Genomic DNA, 26,570 nt, shown 5'->3' on the forward strand with positions numbered 1-26,570 from the left:
ATTGGGTGTTTATGCTACCTCTGGACTTGTGAACATGTAACAGGTCTGACAGGATAAGGTCTGATAAAAGATTGCCTCTTAGTAGTTTTTACAATACCAAAAAGAAGAACAAATCTTTTTGAAAGTCTGCGCATTGTTTTATGATTTAGGCCCTTACTTTTTTTGTGGCTGAGAAAGTATTGCGGTCATTTATGTTGTGACAAGGTACATACTGAAAAAGTCATTATATTCAGTGATCTGCCTAATGAAAGCCATGTAGAATGGAATGATTATATCCCCGGACCTGGATGCAATACTTTTGAAATAAGCTGTGCAATGAAAAAGGACTTCCTTACACTAGTGGATATATGGTGATCATAAGAGTTTGTTGAACACATAGTTTCCCAGATCCCTGACTACAGAATAAGGCTGTGTTGTCAATGTGATAGTTTCAAGGGAAGCCATGCCTGTGAAAGGATACTATTATACACTTTATAGCAATTTGTTTTAGTCCATTGTTTTGACACCAGCTATTTGTTTCTGAAAGATCAGATTGGAGGATCTTGGTGTCTGGGGAGTTTATGAGGTTACCAAGTTTACAGGGGTCTGCTACAAGTGCTTGCATGCTACTCACCCATAGCACACGCTCCCTGCCACTTACTCAGAAAGACAAGCACTCTGACCCTCACTAACTTGATATTCTATAAATAATTAATACGCCCAAAACTCTATCCTACAAAATTGTGTAGCCCTAACAGAACTCTAACCCTAAAATACCCTTCTTATTCCCTAACCCTAAAATTCCCTTCCTACTCAGTAAACCTAAAATCCCACTCTCACTTCCTAACCCTAAAGCTCCCTTCTCAATCAATAAACCTAAGTCCCACTTCTGCTCTCTAAACCTAAAACTCCCCCTCTTGCTCACTAAAACTAAACCCTCCACTTTCTCACCATTGTCCTAATTTACACTCACACACACTCCCCTTCCCACCCCTTAGCATGGCTGCCACACTTAGCTCCCTCAAACTCGAGTCATGTATTTGGGTACCTGCAGCAGCTGCTTACCTGAACTCGCATGTGAGTTCCAAAGAGGTGAGCAGCAGCCTCCCTGAGCTATAAGATGTGCGATTCTCTACCTTTGAGACAGTGGTCTTTGAGAACTTGGGACTTGGGCACATGTACCATAACCAGTTTAGACTCATCTACAAACCTGGTCAGCTATAAACCCTAATATTTGCCTTGACCTTTGAGAATTACATGCCAAACAGGAGTGTTTCAAGGACAGAACTCTGGGCTGCACCTCTAGTGAAAGAGGTAGAGCCACCTACTCTAATTTCCTGTGTTCTATATGTGAGCCAGTCTGCTATCCAGTAACTTACATAGGGATTTCTATTTAACTGGGAGAGTTTATCTAAGATGCTTGAATGTGATATAGTGTTGAACTCCTTTCTAGACATTCGGTGTGCACTGATTTGCCTTCATCCATTGCTTCAGTAACCTTCTCAAAGAAGTTAAACAGGTTTAAGTACATACATACAGACATACATACATACATACATACATATATACAAATTTACAAATATTTCAAGCATGGGTATTAATGCCCTTCTAGTCTGCCAATATACCAAAAGAGCTGTTCCTGTAGTAAGTGTCCAGGCTGTTCTTAGAAATATCTGATCTAGTGCTTACTTTAATGTAATTTTGTAATCTATTCCTTGCATCAGCTGCTCTCACAGAGAACCAATTAGTACACTTCTCATTCCTATAGAATCTTCTACCTGGGTTATCTGATGATTCTCTAGTACTTTTTGATAACCCCAAACATTCCCAGAGGTAGCTGTCTCTAAATGCCTTATATACCTGGATAAGATCTCCTCTTAGATATCTGTAAGAGACACTGTACAAGTTTAGATATTTTAGTCATTCATAATAACTTAAATTTTCATATCCATGGATGCCCTTGGTATATTTCTGCTGTACTCTTTCCACTTTACTCATGCTTGTTTTCTTATAAGGTTTCTATATTGTTATTGTATACTCAAGTTTGGGTCTAATATAACTAACAAATAATGATTTCATCATTTCTGATTTCCTACACTTTATAAATATTTTATACAATCTATAGTTCTATAACTATCATTAACTGATTGGTTGATATGATTAGAAAAACTCAAAGCTGGATCTACCCATATACCCATATCCTTAAACGAATCTACAGTTTCAATCACTGTGTGCTGCATTAAATATTCATCTTTCAGTTTTTGTCTCCCAAATCCCCTATGCTTAGTTTTTGATGTATTTATCAGCATATTATTCTCCTGTGCTAAAATGGTCAATTTAGACAAGTTCTTTTGTAGACATGCCTATCTGTAACACATAGGTTCATAGGTGTTTACTAGGCTAATGACCTCAAGGGGCTTTTTAAGCCTAGCCATGCATTCCAAATCTCTGACAAGTTCTGGTACCCTTGATAAGGATAAACAGGGGCTTGGGATGTGAAACATTTACAAGCAGGGTCCTGGGAGATGAACCATTTACAGATTCGATTCTATTAGAGGCATAGGTGCCAAACCAGGGATAAATTTACTGTTCGCCATACAATTGTCCAAGTTACACTTAAATTGAGTTAAGGAAGAACTCTGCTTCACATGGATGGGGAGTCTGCTCCAAAGAACCCCAGGTCTCTGGGATACATACCTATCTCTCCAGTAGGTCATATTTATATAACAGGTAAGGTTTAAGTCTTTGGAATGGGTAATTCTGGTGCTGTGTGTTTTGTAGATATGCAGGAGGTCCATCAGAGTGGGGTCTGACAATGCCTTGTATGCCAGGCATAGATCTCCCTTCAGCAACCAATAGGAGACAGAACACAGTAATAGGGCCTTCATGTGGTCTATCTAGCACATGTTACTTATGCTCTGTAATCAGTTTACCTAATTTCAAGTCATCTGTATACAGACTGTAGAACACCTCAGATGAAAAAGATAGATCTGAAAGATACAATCTAATCAAGTATGGGCCAAGGACAGATCCCTGTTGGATACCCTGACTGTAATCAAAAATGTATCTGTCCAATTACTGTATGATAGTTGCCATGCCCTATCTGTAAGCCATGCAGTTATCTATCTTATGAAGAGTATATCAATACCTAGTTGTTCTAATTTATTGATCAGTGTTTTGTGTGTGACCTTATTAAATGCTGAAGGTAAATCTATATAAATTACATCACAGCACAAATTTTCACTCATAGCTGTTATTATATTGATATAGAACATCATGTTACAGGTAGTAATAGATCTATTTTTAAGATATGCATGCTGATATATGGTTTCAAGTCCTAACCTATCCAGTTCTGACAACAACTTATCCAATATTACCTTCTCCATTATTTTTCCACAACATGAAAGTAGACTTAAGGGTCTGTATGATTCTGGGTTTGTCCTAGTCCCCTTTCCCTTAAAAACAGGTTTAATAAGTGCATGCTTCCAATCTGGAAGAATCTTGTTATATTTAACCAACCTGGTAAATAATAGATATAATGGTATTGTAAGTTCTTGCTGAAGTGTTTTCAGGTCATTGTTATTAATTCTGTCCCTTCCCTGTGTTTTGTTTGGATCCAGTTTGCATAGTTCTTTTTCAACATAATCTAATTTGATTTCAGTAGCTGTGGTTACCTGGATATCACCTGGACAACTTATCACCCCCTTTGTGGAGCCAAATTGTTTTGCATAAGCTTTTGTAAATATATCTATAATATGTTGTGTCTGAGAAAAAACTTTAGAATCTATACACAGTTTATAAATTTGTATGTCTTTACTTCTTCCACATCTTATGTATCTTTAAAATGGTTTCTTATTATGGTCTATATCTTCATATCAATTTTCTTCAAATATTTATTGATCTTGTCTCACACTACTCTTAATTTGTTTGTCCAGTTTGTTTATTTCAGTTTTCAAAGTTGAAGTTCAACCTCTTTTCCATTTCTTAAATGTTTTGCTTCTTACCTTAATCAGGAATCTTGTTCTTACAAAAATATATCCTCCTGGCATTGTGTGCCTAGATCCTGATGTTAAACATTTTTTTGACTTCTTGTACTCAAACAATTCCTCTTTCAAAACTTTCCACATTCCATCTGCAGTTTTTCCACTGAACACCTCACTCCAGTTAGTTTTATATAGTAAAAGTTTTGCTTCCCTTTAATCTGTAATTAACCTTCTGTGCATTGGCTTAGATTTCAGTTTGGCAGAATTATCTGGCAACAAGATAACTTTAATAACCCCATGATCACTGCACATCAATGGTGGTAAAACTTGACATGAAGTAATACTAATTTCTGTAGCAACACAAACAATGTCTAAGTATATTCTGCTCGCTTGTCACTTTTTTTTTTTTTTTTTTTTTTTTTTTTTTTACAGTCTGAAGCACTTGTTGCTCCTAAGCATAAATTGCGAATAATTTTCTAACTAGTGTAATTGAATCAAAATGATTCCATTTTGTTTCCGGTAAATTTAAGTCCCCATCCACTGTTATTCTTCCCTCTTGTGTTTCATGCAAGAAACGTATGACTTCCTCTAGGTCATCAGCACTTGACTTTGGTGGTCTATACATTCTGGCAATTGTTATATGTTCCAGGGTTGTCTTTATTGTCACACTTACTATTGGTGCTATCACTGAACATGTAAAAATCACAGGTCTCATAACTATCTTTAATCCCTATCATAACACCTCTATCTGATTTTTTGTTAGAATGTATGTTACAGTAAAAACATTTATGACCTGACAGAACTGGTTTCCAGTCATTGTTCTTTAACGATGTTTCACAAACAATAATAACAAAACGTAGCGAATTTTCCAATAAAAAAATATTATTAATGCTCCTATCATTAACAACCACCAGAGATGCATGAAATGTTTGCTATCTGTGAACTGTTAAATGTTTGACTTGGCAAAAGTCCTACCTTGTGTTTGTCAAATGTTGCAAAATATCTACTGTAAAAATTCCCTTCCCTGATCTTGACAAGTGCACTCCATCCTGTCTGAACAATGTGTGCACAAAATTAGACTCAGATGCCCTACACATTTCATTTTTTTAAAACAGGCCATATTTTTCATGTAGGTACTCAAAAAATATTTTCATTCACAGTCACATGACTCTTCTATCTATATGTGATTTGTGAAAAATATGTCCTAACACCTGTACAAGCTATGCTATCTAAGAGGGTTGTAAGCTTCCTATTAGCAGTCAGAGTCAATGTGGATGACATCATTTGTACCAACATGAATAAAAACAGATCTGTACTTCCTTACATTAAGGCATTATGAGGCCTGCCTTACAACCTCTATTTTTGCTCCTGACAAGAATAACACTATTCAGAGTTCATTGTCTTGCTTGCAAATATAAGTATCAGCTCCTCTAATAATCGAATCTCCAATTACAATATCTTTTCTGACCAGATCTGAAGAATCTTCAACTTCTAATTCAGTAATATCTTCTGTATCAGTTCTTACAAAGGAATTATCTTCATCACCATTAGTCTTATTAATCCCACTGTTTACATTGCTTATTATATTTGCAAGCATACAGTTCTCATCCTGCTAGATTAGTGCATCCACATCTTGAGTCATGTTGTCAACATTTGTCTTTCTTCTCTTTTTTTCTTACAGTAATGTTCTACAAGCCTTCCGTGTTCAATTTTGACTTTTTCATTTTCACCTGCCCCTTGCCTGTTTTTTCTACCTTCAGTTTTGGAAAAATTATGCCATTTTCTGTAGACTGAAGGTTTTCTGATAGAAAGATATTATCATTCCCTGTAATCTGTGTGTTGCATAACAAAGCAGTGTCCTTTTAGTATGTATTCTTTTTGCTTTACAGACATTTATCAGTTTCTTTTTCTTATTTGTTTATTGTTGTGAATTTCTTCCTTTCTTTCTTTCTTTCTTTTTGTTTCATTTCCTTCTGTACACTCTGAATTGTCAGATTACTGAATACTTGTATCCTAAATTCCAAATTTGTCAGGGTATTGTCTTGTTTCATAGGGGTAGAGTGATCTTTACAGACCATAGACATGTCCTTTCCTAAATGTGTTCTATTTACTCTTTGCTTAACATTGTTTACCTCATCAGTCCATTTCAGACCTCCCAACCATCGCAAATTACTCAGCTTTTACCAAGTTTTGGGGTCCCAATAATGGGGTGCCATGATTCCAGAGCGGCACCCCTTCATTTTCAATTTTTTACATCTATTTTTTAATTTTTGCGCTTTTGGAGCTGACATCATCATGTGTGTGATAACATCAGCTCCGTCAGCCTGTCAGAATTAAACTCAAGGGACATGCACATGTCTGTTTGAATACTGGGACTGCTGTTTGTGCTGTTATGGATTTAGCCATTTCACACAGTTGGTTTTGCAACTGCAGAGTGAGCCGGTCCGGCAGAACATGGATTTTCTGAATGATGAAGGCTTTGCTTTTTAAGGTACCTAACTGAAACTGGTGTGTGTGTGTGTGGGGGGGGGGGGTGAGGTTTAAGCTTTTTCACACAGTTGGCTTTACAACTGCAGATCCGGGCAGAACACGGATTCTCTGAATGACGACGATATCAGGAGGCTTTGCTTTCTTGTGTGTGTGTGTGTGTGTGTGTGTGTGTGTGTGTGTGTGTGTGTGTGTGTGTGTGTGTGTGTGTGTGTGTGTGTGTGTGTGTGTGTGTGTGTGTGTGCATCTGTAGTCAGAGATAAGGTAATTGGTTTGGATAAAGCTGCAGTATTACATACCTTATAGATCATCAACCTTATAATATGTATATTTTGTTTTCCAGAGGGAAAATTAATTAGTGTTTTCTCTTGGATAGCAGTAACACTGAGTTCCTTGTATGTAAGAGGCAATACATAAGTGTTCCTAAGTTCAGTGGCATATTTTCAGTTTTCAGGCTAAGATGATTGTGCTTTTGTCAGTTTCCTCAAGCTAATTCTTTGGATGCGTAGTACCTTTTCAGACTCTGTTATAAACTCTGTTATAATTTTTTTTAGGGGATCGAGGCAGAACCTCACAATATCTACACTTGCATATTTTTATTTTTCAATTTTTATTTTCAATGTAAAGTTTTTTGTTTATTTTCAGGTATGTTTTGTTCATGTAATTTATATTCGCATTAAACCAGCATTGGGTGTGCCCAGTGATACATGAGTAAAAGCCATTTAACTGAAACAGTTTTGTGTAAAGTAGCAAGCTCCACTTTACTCCCCATATCGTTAGCTATGCCCTCCAAAACCCATATTAATATATTTCACTCCAATGTTGAACAGTCTTGAAAAACAAACATATTTGGGTTTGCATAGAAACCAATGTATTTTCTTTATTAGAAGTTTGTGTGATCTTGGAGTAAGATTAGATGAGTGAGTGGGGAGCACATCCCTCTACAAAGGGATACAGAAAAGTATGTCCTCCTATGAAAAACCATATGTAAATATATGCTGTTTTGCAAAATACATATTGTGATAACCTTTAGTCAAATGGATTTTATTTATTTGGTTTCAATCAATTAGTATTTGGTCTACTATCATTCAGTCATATATCACAAAATTGTTTGTGTGTGTATGTGTGACATTATTAAATACCTACATAACTTGCATTTTGCATTTAAAATACATTGTCCCAAAACAATTACTATTCTATAACAAGTTTGAAACATTAGGTGAAGGAGTTATTTGACATCAAAGATCAGAAAATAAGTATATTCTCATAATAAGAACAAATACAAAACAATTTAACAGATAGCCCATTTTCTAAGTGCATTAATGCACCCCAGGGTGGCCATTATAGGCAGACTTCACAATACTGATGCTCAGTACCTTGAGGCCTCTCAGCACCCCAACATCCCAGAGCAATTCATTCTTTCTCTATAACACTCACTCTGGAGGGAATTATTGCTTTTTTATATCACAGAATACAAGACTCTGTGTGTGTGTGTGTGTGTGTGTGTGTGTGTGTGTGTGTGTGTGTGTGTGTGTGTGTGTGTGAAAGCCCCCATTGAATGGAGGTGGTGGCTAGAAAGACTCAAACCCTGTACCTTGGGTACAAGGTAAAAAGAGCTTAAAGTCCCTAGCCACCACCACTTCTGAATTTATTTCTCATTTTTTTGTTCTGTTGCTCATTAAATCTGTGGTTTTAAGGATTTTTGTTGCAAAGCAGTGAATGATTGATTGAATTCACTAAATAATGATAGGCATTTCAATTTCACACTTCATATTCTATAGAACATAAATGGTAACACAAAACCTTTTATTCTAGCAATTTTCTAAGTTTATAAGCTCAGTTAAGTATTTGAAATTTGTCCCTATTTTGGGGCTGTATTACCCCATTATTGGCTTTGTCCGTTTTTTTTTTGTCCTAAGATGTTGAGAGCTATAGTGAGAAATGAGAACTGAATTCTGTATTCTACCATTATTGGCTTTGTCCAGGTTTTTTTTTGCTAAGAGGTTGAGAGCTATGGTGAGAACTGAATTCACTAAATGATAGCCATTTAAGTTTCAGTCTAACTACCATTTAAGAAGATTATGATTTGGCATAGGGGTATGCTGTTCTGACTGTAGTGCACAGGACCCTGGGTTCAAGACTTGGCAGTGAAATGCATGGTGGCAACATGTTTTATTCTAGCAACTTTCCAAAATTATACAACCAATGATTAAAATGTGTCTCTAGTTTTTGCCCTTTTGTCCCCCCCCCCCACAAAAAAAAAACTGCAATTGAAAATAAGTGCAAGAAGCTGTGCAAGATGCCTATGGCTTACACTACTGTCATTCTATTTATATATTTACACATTTATGATGGAAATGTTCTTAATTGGGCAGATTTTGTCATTACTGGTTCATGCATTTTGTTTATTTGCCTACTGGAAAAATGTTCAAACTCTCTTCTTCTTTCAGCTGCTCCCATTTGGGGTCACCACAGTGGATCATCTGTTTCCATTTCTTCCTGTCCTCTGCATCTTGCTCTGTCACACCAAACACCTGCATGTCCTCTCTCACCACATCCATAAACCTTATCTTAGGCCTTCCTCTTTTCCTGTTACCTGGCAGCTTCATCTTTAGCATATTTTTCCCAATATACTCTGCATCCCTCCTCAGCACATGTCCAAACCAATGTAATCTTGCCTCTCTGGCTTTGTCTCCAAACCTTCTAACCTGGGCTGACCTTCTAATATACTTATTCCTAATCCTGTCCACCCTCGTCATACCCAGTGCAAATTTTAACATCTTTAACTCTGCCACGTCCAGCTCTGACTTCTGCCTTTTTATCAATGCAACTGTCTCCAACCCATATAACATAGCTGGTCTCATTACCTTCTTGTACACCTTCCCTTTCACTCTTGCTGGTACTCGTCTGTCACAAATCACTCCTGACACTCTTCTCCACCCACTCCATCCTGTCTGTACTCTCTTCTTCACCTCTCTTCCACACTCACCAACTGAACTGTTGATCCCAAGAATTTTAACTCATCCACCTCCGCCACCTCTACTCCCTGCATCCTCACCATTCCTCTAGCCTCCCTCTCATTCACACACATATATTCTGTCTTAGTCCTGCTAGCCTTCATTCCTCTTCTCTCTAGAGAATAGCGCCACCTCTCCAGGGTCTCCTCCACCTGTTCCCTACTCTCACTACAGATCAGAATGTCATCTGCAAACATCATAGTCCACGAGGACTCCTGTCTGATCTCACCTGTCAACCTGTCCATCACCACTGCAAATAAGAAAGGGCTCAGAGCTGATCCTTGATGTAATCCCACCTCCACCTTAAACGCATCTGTCACTCCCACTGCAGATCTCATCACTGTCACACTACCCTTGTACATATCCTGTACCACTCTTACATACTTCTCTGACACTCCTGACTTCCTCATACAATACCACAACTCCTCTCTAGGCACCCAGTCATATGCTTTCTCTAAGTCCACAAAGACACAATGCATCTCCTTCTGACCTTCTCTGTACTTCTCCATCAACACTCTCAGAGCAAACATCGCATCTGTAGTGCTCTTTCCTGGCATGAAACCATACTGCTGATCACTAATCATCACCTCCCTTCTTAACCTAGCTTCCACTACTCTTTCCCATAACTTCATGCTGTGACTGATCAGTTTAATCCCTCTGTAGTTACTAAAGCTCTGCACATCACCCTTATTCTTAAAATCGGTACCAAAACACTTTTTCTCCATTCCTCAGGCATCCTCTCACTTTCCAAGATTTCATTAAACAATCTAGTTAAAAACTCCACTGCCATTTCACCTAAACAACTCCATGCTTCCACAGGTATGTCATCTGGACCAACAACCTTGCCATTCTGCATCCTCTTCATAGCTATCCTTACTTCCTCCTTGCTAATCCACTGCACTTCATGATTCACTATCCACACATTATCCAACCTTCTCTCCCTCTCATTCTCTTCATTCATCAGCCCCTCAAAGTACTCTTTCCATCTGCTCAACACACTCTCCTTACTTGTGAGTACGTTTCCCACATTATCCTTTATCACCCTTACCTGCTGCACATCTTTACTAGCTTGGTCCCTCTGCTAGCCAATCGGTACAGGTCCTTTTCTCCCTCCTTAGTGTCCAACCTTTCATACAACTCTTCATACACCTTATCCTTAGCCTTCACCACCTCTGTCTTTGCCATGCACCTCATCTCGTTATACTCCTGTCTACTTTCTTTATCTCTCTGATAAGCCCACTTCTTCTTCACCAACCTCTTTCTCCATATACTCTTCTGTACTTCCTCATTCCAATATTCAAACAATACATTTAAAATGTGATTGTGTGTGTGTGGAAGTAGACTTTTATGATGGAAATGTTCTGAATTGGGCAGTTTTGTCATTATTGGTTCATGCATTTTGTTTCATTGCCTACTGGAAAAATGTTCAAACTATAAATTTAAAATGTGTTCTAACTTAAGTCTAACAAGTGTGCTGTATTATACAAGGAATATAATTTAATAAAGTCAGGAAGGTGTATCAAAGAACGCATGTATGTTTCTTGTTTTGTGTGCAAGGGGCCTATGATTTGAAAACAGCCCAAAGGTAATCTTTATCCACCACTGGCCAGGTGCATTTTCTTTGGATGTGGTGTGGGTTTCAATGCTGTTTCAATTAATATGAGTTTCAAGGGCAGAGAAGTTTTAATAATACCAAGTCTATTTTCATTGTGAGACAGTATTGGTTTGTTTAGCAGATACCTATTTGTGCATTATGGTATAAATGTAAAAATAAAATCCAAATAATCATTGTAGAAGTAAAGCAGTATGCACACATTAGTGTTTATGGTAAAATAAATAGGTGAAATAGCCAGATAATGGGACATTGGAATGGCTGCAGGGAGGCTCTGGTGTCATATTTTGGTTGTCTGTTCTTCAGATTGCGTTTGAAAGTTGTTATTCCACAATTCCATTGGAGTGAGTGGGGTTATGTAATTATGTATGCAAATTTTATGTTAATCAGCGTACAGATTTGTACCTATTTTTCATGGGTCTTGTCCAGATTTTTGATTATTCCAGATTGAGAGGTATGGTCCAGTCATTAATATATGTAACAGCAGTTGTGCAATCATCAGTAAGCCTAGATTTAATACTACTAATAGTAAACAACTCATTGAATTTTTTACATGAACACAGATCACCAGTGTTATCAGGTGTTACCTTTAAATATACATAGCATTTAGTACATTGTATAAGATATTTGTGCTTTAGCAAATCATTAATGGCATACTCATTTAAGAAATCCATGTCCAGCTGCAAATGAATTAAGAATTCTAAAAGAAAAGGATAATAAAATCAGTTACCATAGAATTCAAACAGAATTTAAATAAAATTCTATGAGAAAAACCACACAAAAAACATGTGACTAAATATTAAATTAAGTACAGTAAAATTGTTGCTCTGACCATACAAGTCAACCAAACAAAAAATCTTCCTTAGAAATAAAATCTGGGCCAATTGGCGTACTACTAAAAGCCTTGAAGATCAATTAAAGTTTAGACAGCTAAGAAATTATACAAAAAAAGCCATACTGTTGGATAAAAGAAACTTTTACTTTCAATTCCAACAAACCCACCAAAACAAACCACAAAAATTCTAGTCAGGCATTAAAAAACTCTTACACCCAGGTCGTTCCGTCACACCCACCCCTTTAGGCTCTGATCACGATAGTCCCGAGCAAATAGCCAATACCTTTAACACTTTCTTCACAGAGACCATTCAATCTCTTGCCAATCAGCTATCCCTTGACACCTCATCTCTGACTACCTCTGTCTCTAACTCACCCCCATTATTTCACTTTCAACCTGTTCCAACATCCCTTGTCTGCACCCTTATTCAAAAACTTAAACCAGCCACCCTCTCTGCAGATCTACTACCTGCAGAATACCTGCGAAAAACTGCAAAAGCCATAGCCTACCCCATTTCCATCCTGATTAATAGAACTATTACTGAACAAACTATCCCATTACTCTGGAAAATTTCACATATTATCCCCCTGCATAAATGTGGTAACTCAATGAATTATCGAACTATAGACCTATAGCCATATTATCTCCACTGGCAAAAATCATGGAGAAATGCATTCATAAACAACTGTTAAACTACCTAATAAAAAACAACTTACTAGCTAACTGCCAACATGGTTTTAGGCCATTTCATAGCACCACCTTTGCCCTCTTATCCTTCACTGACTGTATTAACAAAAATCTCAATAATGACACTCTATCCTCAGCCCTCTTTATTGATATTTTGAAAACCTTCGATATGGTTAACCACCAATTACTCATAAACATACCCAAAAACCTGTCACTAGATGCACTGGCTATGCAATGGTTCCAATCCTACTTAAACAGACAGCAGGCTGTACTATGGGAGAACAACTTATCTAACCACCTCCCAATTGCCTTTGATGTCCCTCAAGGCTCTATATTAAGCTCTCTCCTATTTTCTATTTTTATAAATGACCTACATTCTGTAATAACTCAAGCTACCTGTATCCAATACGCAGATGATTTTATGTTAATATGCTCAGCCACTTCTCCATCAGACCTACAGACCCTAACCCAAAATGTGTTTAATACAGTCGAGAAATGGCTTCTACACCAATGCCTCATCTTGAACCCCCAAAAAATCAAAACTGCTACTGTTCACTCCCACCCGTAGGGCCTCCCCACTTAACTTTACTGTTATATCAAGCAATGGTACTATCATATCTCCTGATCCTACTACAAAACTTCTTAGGGTAATTATTAATAACAACCTTAATTTTGATTCCCATATTAACAGTACTATAAAAACAGTCAACAAAAAATTAGGATCCCTCTATAGGATCAAACCCTCTCTGACCCCACTAGCCAGGGATACTATTGTCCGTACCCACTTAATCTCTACCCTTCTCTATACCTCCTATATATATATATATATATATATATATATATATATATATATATATATACTAAACTGTGTAAAAACAACCTGAACAAGCTGGCTATCGCCTACAATAATATTGCCAGATTTGCAACTGGGTCTGCTTCCAGAACCCATCATTGTTACAATCTTGAACAACTAGGATGGCTAGAGTTGCCAAATCTACTACTATTTAACCAATTAACAATTGCCCACAAGATCCTGCATCAACCTACTAACATGCCAATACTTACAAACCTTATTACCCCCTACAATAACCTTAAGACCCTACGCTCATCAAATAAACTACTTGTACAAATAGGTAAAACCAACAATATGGCTGGTGACTCTTTATTCTCTAATACTGTGGGTAAAACCTGGAACTCCCTCCCCAGTGACCTAACCTCCCTTTCCTCAATAACACTATTTAAAAGCAAACTGAAACCATACCTTAAATCACATTGGTTATGCCCTTGTGCTAACCCTAACTGCCTCACTTATCTCTGGGTACTAATCACTATACCTGTATAAGCTAGCTACTTTTCTGTTAACTATAAAGAGAGTGTGCTTTTATATTTAAACTAATGCTATTAGAGATATCTTCATATGGCTATCCATATCTGATATGTACTATGATTCTGTAAGCAGAAATCCAAGGAAATGTAAAGAATTGCAAAAATCTGTAATGTACCTGCATTTGTAAAATGTCATGTAATATAAATAATACCGTGTTTTGTGGATCTTTTCTCCCCAGGCCTCTACTGAAAATGGACATATATCCAGTTGGACTAGCCCGATCAACAAATGTAAAATAAAAATATAAATAAAAGTTGTGAAAGTCACAGAAAACCTGGAATTCCTTTAAATCATGTGTGAATGCATGCGGTAGCTTCTGATCACTATCACTCGCAGTCACACCTCTTTTTAACAGGAAAAATCAATAAATCACAAACCAAGATTAGATTGTTTAAAATCTGGAATGTCCTCTCTGCAGTCTCTTTGAATTTATAGCTGACTAGACCCCTTGGGATGGCTAGAGTCTGCCTGTCTAAAACCTATCCCTTTCTAATAAACAATGAAAATTAAAGGCAAAACAACAAAATATAAATTAAAGTAATATTCTTATCTACAAGCTGTCCCTCCTTTCCCACAAACAGTGTAAAACAGTGCGTAAAAAATAAAATATAATTCAAATAAAAAAAAAATCTCTTAAGCTACTGCACAGTCAATCACAAATCAATACAGAATTGCTTAGATAAGCTCTGGCAGGTCATTAACAGCAGATGAGAACATTGCTTTTTAAATAAGAATTGCATGATGAGCATCTTATTTTAGAGCAGGAGAGTTAATACCTGAGTTATACTTATACAGAGATTATAGCATGGCATAAACAAGGCTTGTTTAAACAAAAAGCTGTAATTGTCTTGCAGTACAGGTGACATACTAAAAAGGAATGAAATTGAGAGAACAACGTAAGTGGACAGGCAACACTGGTGAAGGCCTGCTTACTTTGCAGTAAAGGATTAAATAGAGATGAGATGGGGATTAAGCAAAGTCGGGGAGAAGAAGGGAAATGGACAGAGAAATTCTGAGGGGTGGTGTTAGTGATTTAAGGTGACATGAATACAGATGCTGCAGAAAACATTTTGGATATGTACAATGTGGAGGTACTTGTTTACTGAGAATTAAGTTATGCCATTCTTCACTCACTGAAGAACTGTATTTGTGGCGATCAAATCCATCACAGTATATGTCTTTCCTCTCAAATGTAACATGGCGGTATACTTACTGACAATGACAGCAACCTTTCAAACATCCGAGACTTAAGGGAAGTGATTTGTCTGTTGGGATTTAAGTTATCTCATGAAAAATAATGCCCAAAACACAGTAGGGTGAAAAATTAAACTGCAAGTATATTTTGAAAGGAGGGGGCAGTCCCACCAAACTATATATAGCAACTGAATGGTGACTAAAATTTGGAAATGGTACAAATCTCCCAAAACAAATGATTCACTGTTGGGCACAATTACAAATCACACTAGCAGTGATTTCCTATGGAAAACAATGAACTGTGTTGTGTTCCTCGGTGTCTTGTGCTATCAGCAACTGATCCTTGGGCATTTTTTCTCAGCCACCTGTGTATATACCTGCCCATAATTCGACCCATACTTTATTTTCTTTCTTCAGTGTCTAAGCTGCTAAGTCCTTGGTTTAATCCTCAGTGCCCAGTGAACTAATTTAGTAGTTGAACATCAGAATCTAGACTCTGGCCTGACAACCTAAGTTCTCTGGCAGAGTATTTACTTGTGCTTCTGATATGGCTATCTGATATTATAATATACAGTACATTAAACACCACAGAAAATGATTTCAGTCTTGTTATCATTCGATGTTACAGACTACAATATGTTTGTTTGTCTGATTTACTATAGCATATTTATTGGCAATAATTTGGGCCTTAGAAATGCACAAACACTGTCTATGTTTAGCATACACAAATTCTTTTGTTAGTGGACAGAGAAAACAGACTGGAATCTAACAATGTTTATTAATAGAACACCGTCTGGAGGATTCTAACTTTAACTGAGAATGACTAACAGCTACTACCAGTGGGTGGAAATTAACTATTTTGGTAAATATTTGAAGGTTACAACATATCAAATTAAGTCCAATTTCACCTGTGTTATATACCTACTGCCATATTTCCTCCTTGCAGTCATGACCTATAGCAGATTGGCCAAAGTGACAACTACTCATGTCTAATAACTGAAATGCTTTTGCACAAATGCTTGGCTCAGTACCATTTGTTTTGATTTATTTATTCAGCTTTGCCCAGCTGTACTAACCATGAAAAAGTTTAATGTTCCATGTGTAAAGAACCACTGGCTAAAAACAACTGGTCTACAACGTAAATACAGGATATTCTAAACACAAATTCAGGCTCCAGCTCTTTCATATTAAATCCTGTAGAACTCCCTGAAATGCGACATACTTAACATAGATGAGATAGAGGCAACTAATAGCAACCACAAGAAGTGTGTTCTACTACTGAGTGCTTACAGTTTTGTAATTGCAGACCATGCAAATAATATCCCCCAAAAGCGTAATTTGTTTAATCTCTAATGAAATAAATTCAACTCAGTCTCATATGCAACACAAACAAGTTGTGTAGGCTAGATGGTTTCTAATCGGAATTGTACACATTAGGCAATAATTCCAAAACCAGCCTTCTGGCTTAACCAACAAAATACTGGAAGGACATAACTTCATCAAAAAAAATTAAAAAACTGAGGTACACCTTAAGCTAATAAATGTTTCCTCAGATAAGTTATCTTATTGACTGTTATCCATTTTATTTTAAACTCTAACTATAATATAACAAGCCATTTTTTGCTAATATAACTGAAGTGCAGTTGCTAATTAACTTAAATTAGTGCTCCTTAATTATAATCATACAAACTCAAGACATTATGAGGAAAGCTGTAGGGACTATTTTAGTTGTATATATTTCTACCATTGTGATCATATGTGTGTGATCTCAAGAAAGTGAATAATACTGCAAAGGTTCCATGCTGAAAACTATCACAGAAGGCTGTAAAATGTTAAATTATTACTTTTGTTTTGTCTTATTACTTCCAAGATATGGTGATTTTGGAAGAAGCAGGTAGGTATGTACATAATACCTAATCCCCCTCAGTATTTTTAAGAAGGCTTGACATCAGGGTATAAAAGTTTAATTTTGGTTTCTCCCATATTGACATTTTTGTACACAACAGTACTTTCAGTATAGTGTGTTCACTGAAGCATCATTTATGCAGCTTCACTGAGATCACAAGATTATGGCACTATAATACTAGTAAAAGCACAGATTAACTCCCCTCAGGTATTTGTGTGTGTGTGTGTGTGTGTGTGTGTGTGTGTGTGTGTGTGTGTGTGTGTGTGTGTGTGTGTGTGTGTGCATGCGCGTGTTTTTGATCCTGGACCTACAGTTTGGAATCAGATATCAAATGCACAAAGGTATTCTCGGAAGCAAAGATTTTTGAGGAAACATTTTTTTTTTCTTTTTGGATAATGTGGACAATCTTCATGCATGTGTTCCTCTTATTTTCTTAGTAAGTTTTCTCATAGCCTTCACTCATGCCTGTTACAAAATCTAACTTTTGGAGGCTAGTGTCACATTAATTCCCATAGTTCCAAGACCTAAGGACTTAACAAATATAATATGTCGCTGTGCTGATTTTCACATTTCAAAACTTTTGAAGGTAATCCCACCACCTTATCAGACTCCATAAGTGACCACCTCCCTATCTCGATACTAAGGCTACCTTCTCAAACCCCAAACCCCACCTCTATAGACAGTGCCGTAACCTGTCCAAATTCAATGCAGAAACTTTTACCTACCAACTCTCCATGATAAACTGGTCTCACTTGTATAACCTTTCTCTAAATGATGCTGTTCTTGGATTTAACACAATTTTCCTAAACATACTAAATGTCCTAGCTCCCATTAGGAAAATTAGGATCAAACCAAATCCCACCTCCTGGCTCTCCAAAGATACCCTTTCCACCATGAAACTTAGAGACAATACCTGGAAACAACTGCCTAAGTCAAAATCTCCTTCTCTCCACCTCAAATATAAATAACTCAGAAACAGCAGTAAAAAACTTATTATTCAGGACAAAACAAAATTCTATCAAGAAGCTCAATCCACCCAGTTTTCTAATCAAAAAAAATTCTGGCACACTATGAACAGTATACTCCATCCTAATAAACCCTCTACCCCCAACCCCTTCCCTGACAAAACCCATCTTGAAACTGCCACTCTTCTAAATAACTACTTTATAGACTCTATCAGAAAACCTACCCCCCCAGACTACAGTCAAAAACTACCTTTAACCCCGTCAACCACCTAGCCCCAATCAGCCTTCTCCCTGAAACCTGTTTCCACTGCCTATATCAAATCCCTTCTGCTAAAACTGAAACCTTGCTCACCCTCTTTTGACAACCTACCCCCACAATTTCTTAAACATGCTGCTGACTATAGCATATCCCATCTCAATTCTTATTAGCCATTCTATCAAGGAATCCTCAGTCCCTGAGATCTGGAAATCCTTCTATATTATTCCACTTCACAAGGGAGGTAACTCCACCGAACCTACCAATTACTGACCAATAGCCATCCTTCCCCTCTCTTAAAAATTCTCAAGAAATGCATTCATAGGAAACTTGTGGCCTATTTACTTCAGAAGACCTCCTTACCCCCTCTCAGCATGAACTTAGACCTCACCACAGCACATCCACAGCCCTGCTATCTTTTACCCAGACTGTAGCAGAAGCAGGGGACAATAATAAACTTATATCATGTGTGTTCCTTGACCTCTCTGAAGCTTTCAACACCATCTCCCACCCTAAACTCCTCTCTAAACTTTCCGAACTTAACCTCTCCACCTCCACTATCCTCTGATTCTCCAGCTATCTCAACAACCAACATCAATCTGTTAAATGGCAGACTTCCTGCTCACCCTTCTTACCTATCCAAACTGGTGTCCCCCAAGGATCCATCCTTGGTTCCCTTCTTTTTAATATTTTCACTAACAATCTTCACTCTGTCTGTAACTCATCTTCACTAATCCAATAAGCGGATGATTCTACCCTTATCACTCTCTCTGACAACCCCACTAACCTACACTCTCTCACACAGACTTCCTTTAATATCATTGAACATGGCTAACTGACAACCAACTAATCCTTAACCCAAAGAAAACCAAACTCCTCCTATTCATCCCAAAATCTTTATCCCAGCTTTAAACGTCTTTCAGTCTCTCTTCTCTTGACAACATCAATATCTAAAAATTTAAAAAACAAAAAACAAACTGGTGAAAAAAACACCCTTGCAGGTCTAGTGCCTTTAAACTCCTGGATTCAGATAGATGTGTACAAAGTTCTTTATAATCCACAGGTTATGTTGTAAACAAGAACGCCAATAAACGAAAAAACCCAAATTGAAATTTTATTAAGCTTAAAAACAAGCTTTTCGTCGGCACTCTGCACCAACTTCCTCAGAAAACAAACTGCACCACACATTTGTCTCACTATAAATACATCACTACTCAACTCAGATGCGCCCCCTAGCGGCCCCCCTTTAAAAAGCACATAATTACACTTTGAAATTTTTAACTAAGAAGCGGACAAAATATTCAACAATTTGGTATCTACTACTCATACCTGCCATCAATGCTGGTAAACCTATAATGCTCCAAATATTGAATCTTAAAGCCACCATAATTATATATAAATACAAATGATAAAATGTGTCAATAACCACAAGAAAAATTATAGTATATGTTAAAAATAAGTATAAAAGTGGAAATAAATTCCCACAAGTGTCAATATAAACATTGATATAAACAATAAATGGTGAACACAAATATAATGAAAAATGGTGAGACCCAAAAAATATGTTCCCAGATGGCATTAAGTCACTCCAGGGGGCTTCACCTCACTAGGCTTCTCAATTTGAGGAAGCAACTGATGGAAAGCATACTGTTAAGTCCAGGTAAATGGTAAGCTTCCAACTTAAGTTGCCACATAAGATTCAATATTTGGAGCATTAAAGGTTTACCAGCATTGATGGCAGGTATGAGTAGTAGATACCAAATTGTTGAATATTTTGGCCGCTTCTTAGTTAAAAATTTCAAAGTGTAATTATGTGCTTTTTAAAGGGGAGCTGCTAGGGGGCGCATCTGAGTTGAGTAGTGATGTATTTATAGTGAGACAAATGTGTGGTGCAGTTTGTTTTCTGAGGAAGTTGGTGCAGAGCGCCAACGAAAAGCTTGTTTTTAAGCTTAATAAAATTTCAATTTGGGTTTTTTCATTTATTGGAGTTCTTGTTTACAACATAACCTGTGGATTATAAAGAACTTTGTACACATCTATCTGAATCCAGGAGTTTAAAGGCGCTGGACCTGCAAGGGTGGTTTTTTCACCAACATCAATATCTATGCAGACTTCACTACAAAACTTCAAGGAATCACTATTGATGACCAACTGAAATTTGACCATCACATCCTACAGTCCATCCAAAAGACCAATCAAAAACTAGGTTTGCTGTATAGACACAAAAAATTCTTAATTAACTCTGCTAGGACCTCACTTACACAAGTCTATCTTCTCCCCTGCCTACTCTACACTTCCCCTATATTCACACACATCCAAGCAACTCTCCTAACCAAACTAGAACAAACTTACAACCAGATAGCCAGATTTGCCTGTAATCTTCCCTACAAATCCCATCACTGCCTCACACGAAAAAACTTCAGTGGCTCGAGTTCCCACAACTACTCCAAATTTCACAGTTACAAATCGCACATTCACTTTTCTAAAAACCTGAAAACTTTCCCTCCGTGTCCACCCTCCTATCCCTCTACAAACCTGCATGATCTCTCCATAGCACTGACCAAGCACTACTGAACACCTACAAGTCCAACAAAAGTATTGGCAGGTTACTTTATAAATGCTCCACATTTCAAAGCTGGAACAAACTCCCATCTAACATAGGACATATCCAGTCTCTGCTCCTGTTCAGAAAAAGAACTGAAAAAATACCTAGCCAACTCTCCCTCCTGCAACTGCCACCAACCCACCTAATCTGCCACTACCACACCAGAACTATTCCCTTCATACATTATATCCATAGCTACACCATTGAGCACTCTTAGAAACTAAACATTCATCCCAACTTTGCCCCCTTATTTTACTTATTTCCCTGGCCACCCCAACTCTTTCCTCCTCATTCCCTTCTCTCCACTCTCTCTTTACTATCTCTCCTTCCACTCCACCCACTATAACTGACACAACTGCCACTCTTTGCTATTCTCTGTCTCTTCAATTACTCTTCACTCTTCTCTGCACTCCACTTACTATTCTTCTGTTTTGTTCCACCAACCTGACCTGTATCATTTTGTTGTTGTACATGCACAAAATGCATACTTTTAATGATTTCTACACAGCATTAATGTTGTTACTCACATGTATTTTTATCATGCCTTTTTTTAATGTTTTGAAACTTGCAATGTAACTTGATTTTGTTATGATACATGTATATTATTTTTTTGGCATCATCTTTTTTATCATGTGTTTGTAGAGCTTTTCTCCTCAGGTCTCCACTGAAAATGGGTCCAAGCCCAGTGGACTAACCCAGTTAACAAAGGACAAATAAATAATAAATAAACAATGACGTTATGCCTTACCCCAAAGTCCATGTGATGTTGAAGTTAGTATATATATATATATATAGAGAGAGAGAGAGAGCAGCAGGGATGGGAAGGTACTGCCTCCACACTGGAAAGTAGCAGCAGATAGTGTTGTCACCTCACAGCAAGAGGTTCACTGGTTTGATTCCTAGTGTGAGTGCCTTCTGTGTGGAGTCTGCATGTTCTCCCAGTGTTTGCGTGGGTTTTCTTTGGGTGCTCCAGTTTCCCCTCACATTCCAAAGACATGCAGTAGGTAGACTGAATTCTCTAAATTGGCCATAAATGTGAGTGTGTGGTGTAGAAGAATAGCCATGGCAGGGCTAGCCACCCAGCAGTGTAAACCTTGGCTCTAGATGATTGTCACTTTGAAGTGACACCCTGACCCCCAAGTGCAAAAATGGATAAAAGGGATTGTGGATGTATGGATAGCTATATGGTTCCCCTACATTTGACCGAATGTATGATGGTTCAACAAATGCATGGGTGTAATTTAATGTCAATAGTACTGATGGCCAAATGGTGGCTATGTCGATAGTAAGGAATGTCGATACAGGTAAGTGGAGTTGAGGGCATGAGAGTGCGTGTGTATGTAAGTCAGGGTTAGAGTCAGGATGATTGAAGAATGGGTGTTGTGTGTTTGTATGTGAGTTTGTATATTTTAGGATAAGGGTAAAGGTTGTAGTGTTGTTTGTGTGTGTTTGTGAATGCTTATGTGTCTGAGTCTGTCTTGTGTAGTGGCAATGTTATAGGAAGGTTTTAATGGCATTACGTGTAGGGTTATAGTTGCTGGAAGGGGCAGCATTGGGGTTAGGGTTAGTACCCATTACTAAGGTGGACATGTGGGGGGATTGATGGTCATCAATCAAAGGGGATGAAACAACATAGCTAGAATATTTACTGGTAGCCTAAATGCAGGCATTCACTTCATTACAATTACCTTTGCAGTTGATACATATGTATTACAGGGCATTATAAATCACAGAAAACAACTTTTCAAGATGGGGCTGCAGCTTGCATCAGTCTAAATGTTAATTGTCACTAAAAATCTAAAACAAGTGCATCAAAATATGATTTGCTGATTCCAAGCTTATTGTCACACTGGGAAGCCTTACTGGGGTACGGCAACATATTCACTATATCACTCAAAATTATAATCTCAGCAGGAGAGACGAGGGATGAGCAAAAAAGCAGAAAATACCTAAAACACAGATTTGTATAGATATTTGATAGACAGCAATGTGAGAGAAACAATCAGAGCAGAAGGTAACTGTAGGATTTATCTTCAACTGCATCTTGCTGAGTCCAAGTGATATAATGATGTACACTGGGAAGTAACCCTTCAACAAATAAACCTGAGATTATTCAAAGTGATGCCTGTCCTAGTTATTTGTTAAGTTAATTTTTTTTGTTCTTGGGCTTACAGCTCTAATTTACAGATACGATCTTTAGTGCTTATGTACTTTATAAAGTTTTTTTCTCCTGTGCATAAGATGTGCTTCATTGACATGGAGAGCTTTCTAATAGCTCTATAAATAAAATGAATGAGATTGTTGTTTGTTATATGGGGTGCTATGCTAATTGTTCCATAGAAAGTATACATCTCGACAGAAAACCCTAACATGATTAGATCTTTCTTTTAGCCTGGGGACACACAATCAGTGTCTATGGGAGAGGTATTTTCTATCTCCCTGTCAGAGCAATAATTTACTAGGATGGCTCTTCATTTTCTGGGTCATGGTAGGGGGTTCTGATGAGCTTGTGATGTGGCACTGTATCTTATATAGCGATCCCACAGATAGATGGATTCTTGCCTCTTTAGGGCAGGCCCAAGGGCTATCATTACCTAGTTTCATGGTTGAGTTTCCATGAAGCCACTGGATGGAGAGCATACTCAATTGTTGATAAGGGTGATGACTTGGAATGTGGGGGAAGCATAGTGAATCCTATTAAAATGGCTAGGGTGATTAGTAAGCTGGAGCAGGGCACAAATCCATGTTGTTTCTCCTCAGGAGACTTAGGCCTTGAGGGGTGGGACAAATTGGCTATGTGTGTCTTTAAGATGTCAAATAGTGATGCCCATAGGAGGGGGTCAGGAAAAAAGGGTATGATGACATCAGTTAGGAAGTATCTGAAATGGAGGCCCATGAAAATTCTGAGTAGTGACCTTGGGAGATGGGTAGTGATTAAGGTGGAAGGTAAGTAGTTAAAACTGACTTGTTTCTGCAGCAAACATGCATATTCAATAGATGCTTTACTTATATTTACTGAGGGCATCCAAGAAAAGAAGTTAGGATCAAATGCACTTACTGTGAGAGGCAATTTTAATGGCAGTGCTACAGTCATCTTTATCCAGACTACATGGAATGAAAGATTGCCATATTAAACGCCAATAGTGGCTTACTCAGTGGATGGAAAATGAGAGTATTACTGAGATTTGGAGAGCCTTGTGAGGTGATGAAGAGGGGCTTTACACTTTCTATAGGGCAATTAGGCGGGTAAGAAGAACCAATTATTTAGTGATTGATGATCTTGGCATTAATGAGATTAAAGATATTCAAGTAATGAAGTGAGGGTTATTAGATCACACATCAGTAATTAGGCTATAGTCTGTGCTGGGATTGAAGTCTACCCATCTCCCCAGGTCACTACTCAGTTTGGATTGCCTGGCTACTAGTAGGATTTATTGGCTACAGATGCTAGTCTCACAGGTGATACAAGACAGCTGCTCTCATTGGTTAAGCCATGTAGGAGCATAGTGGCATTCCTTGAAGGCCACCTAAAGGTGTAGAATAATGGGGGAAGGGGAACATATAGAAAGTTCATAGGTTCATAGGCGGTTACTAGGCTATTGGCACTAGGGCTTTTATAAGCCTAGCCATGTTATACCCTTGTTCCCTTATTGACCAAGTTGCATGATCTATATTTGCAGCACAGGTCTATGATCAGCACTGACTGCCCTTATCCAAGAGGGACATAGGTGACAGCCCCGGAGTAAATTCATGGTCTCCCATGCAGTAGTCTAAGTTACACTTAAAATGGGGTCAATGAGGAGCTCTGTCTTATGTGAATTGGGAGTTTGTTCCAGAGGAGTGGCAATCTCTGGCAGACATATCTGTCTGTCCAGCATGTCCTGTTAATGTTGCAGGCTAGGTCAAGATCCCTAGAACAGCAACAAGAATGACAGGTGTGAGAGAAGGCTAAAGCAGGTTTGGTAAGAATTAGAGGTAAACAAAAGCCATACTCTGGCAATGCTTAAGGCACAGAAGGTATGGCCAAAGCACCTCTAGAAGAAAGTGGGTAATGTTAATGTGGATGCTAAAATGGACAGGATGAATTCTCTGTAGTAGATAACTGGAACAGCTGATGTCAAGTTATTAGTCTAGCATTTAAAAGGACAGAGAGCCAAAGGTCTGATAAGTGCCCTTAAAGCGTATGGTGGGTAGCCTGAATAAAGACTATACACATTAGAGACATTTTTGCAAACTTCTTCTAGGACTTTTCTATAAGATGAGAGAAAGTCATTAGTCATAGTCCAGTTAAGGCTGGTTAGCAAGGCCTGCAATATTTTAGGAAAATTGAAAACTGGTGGAAAGGAAATTTTCAGTAAGCAAAGTCTTCAGGACTATCAATGAAATGAAGCAACAACGCACATGTGATTTATGTGTTCCCACTCAACTTTTACAAGTCGGTGGACTTTAAGGCTGACAGTGCACTGGATTAGTGTTTAACAGTATAATGCATACTTACTTCTCTTGTGCTTCCATTGTGGGAAGAAGCGTGTTAATGGCACATCTAAAGGGCAAGAAAGAGCATGATGACTGCAAATTATTGGCTCATATCACTCATTAATGCAGAAAAAAGATCTGCACAACAGTCATAGTGGCAAAGTTAGGTAAGGTCATTCTAAAATTGGTTGAGAGCCATGATGTTGGCTTTGTCCAGGGGATAAGGTCTAAAGGTCACTGGAAGTTGGTGTTGGATTTTATGAAATTTGTGGAAGCTAGTCATTGTCAAAGCACTTATATCTTATTATCCAATATGGAAAGAATCTTGTACGCAGCTGTGATATTTCATAAGGTATGTTGTACAAAATTGTATTGGAGAGAAGCTTTGTTCCACAGTTAAGGCATTCTGCAGAAATCCTAAATGTAGGATAATGATAAATGGATGATTGTTAGAGCTAATGGAGTCACAAATGGAGACACCACAGGGATGCCCACTGTCATTTTCCCTTTTTCTTGTTGCTAATCAAAGTCCTATCTCAGAGGGAAACAGAGAAAGTGTAATCTTTTTAAGATGAATGAAAATATGCTTTTTAGAATTTGCCATTACTGTTAACCTCATTTCAGATGACAGCATTGTTTTGTCTTCTGACATCGAACTGGATCTACTTAAGACCTCTGATATTGCTCGAAAGTCCTGTGTGGAGTCTTAGCTTCTGTTCCATTAGGGTTTATCAGTAGTTATTCCTGCTGGAGAAGCTTAATTCATAAATTTAGGATTACCTAAGGAACATTAGGAGGAAGTATTATTTGGGGGTCAGAGTGTACTTGAATCTGACTCTTCATGACCTCATAGACAACTCTTGACAGAGACGTTTGAGAAGAACTGGGCGGATGTCCTTGAGAACGTCTGGTATTAAAAAAGCTAGATAAGGTGTTTTTTTTCATTGAGTGGCAGAACAGTAGTAATCATAACGGCAGTCATTATTATTGTTATTCACATCACGCTCTGTGTACCTGTCTACTATTTGGGAGGCTGAGTCATGAAGGTTTGTAAGGTTTGGAAAGAGAGTGAGCATATAAAGAGGTAGGATAGACACCCAAACAAATGCTGGAGGCTCGGTGTTTTTTGGACTGTGAATGCTACATGCTAGCATGCACTATGGCCTTGCAGAGTAGAGCCA

This window comes from Protopterus annectens, chromosome 2.part0, assembly GCF_019279795.1.
Source record: "Protopterus annectens isolate FY-2018-M chromosome 2.part0, PAN1.0, whole genome shotgun sequence".
NCBI classification, from domain to species: domain Eukaryota; kingdom Metazoa; phylum Chordata; order Ceratodontiformes; family Protopteridae; genus Protopterus; species Protopterus annectens.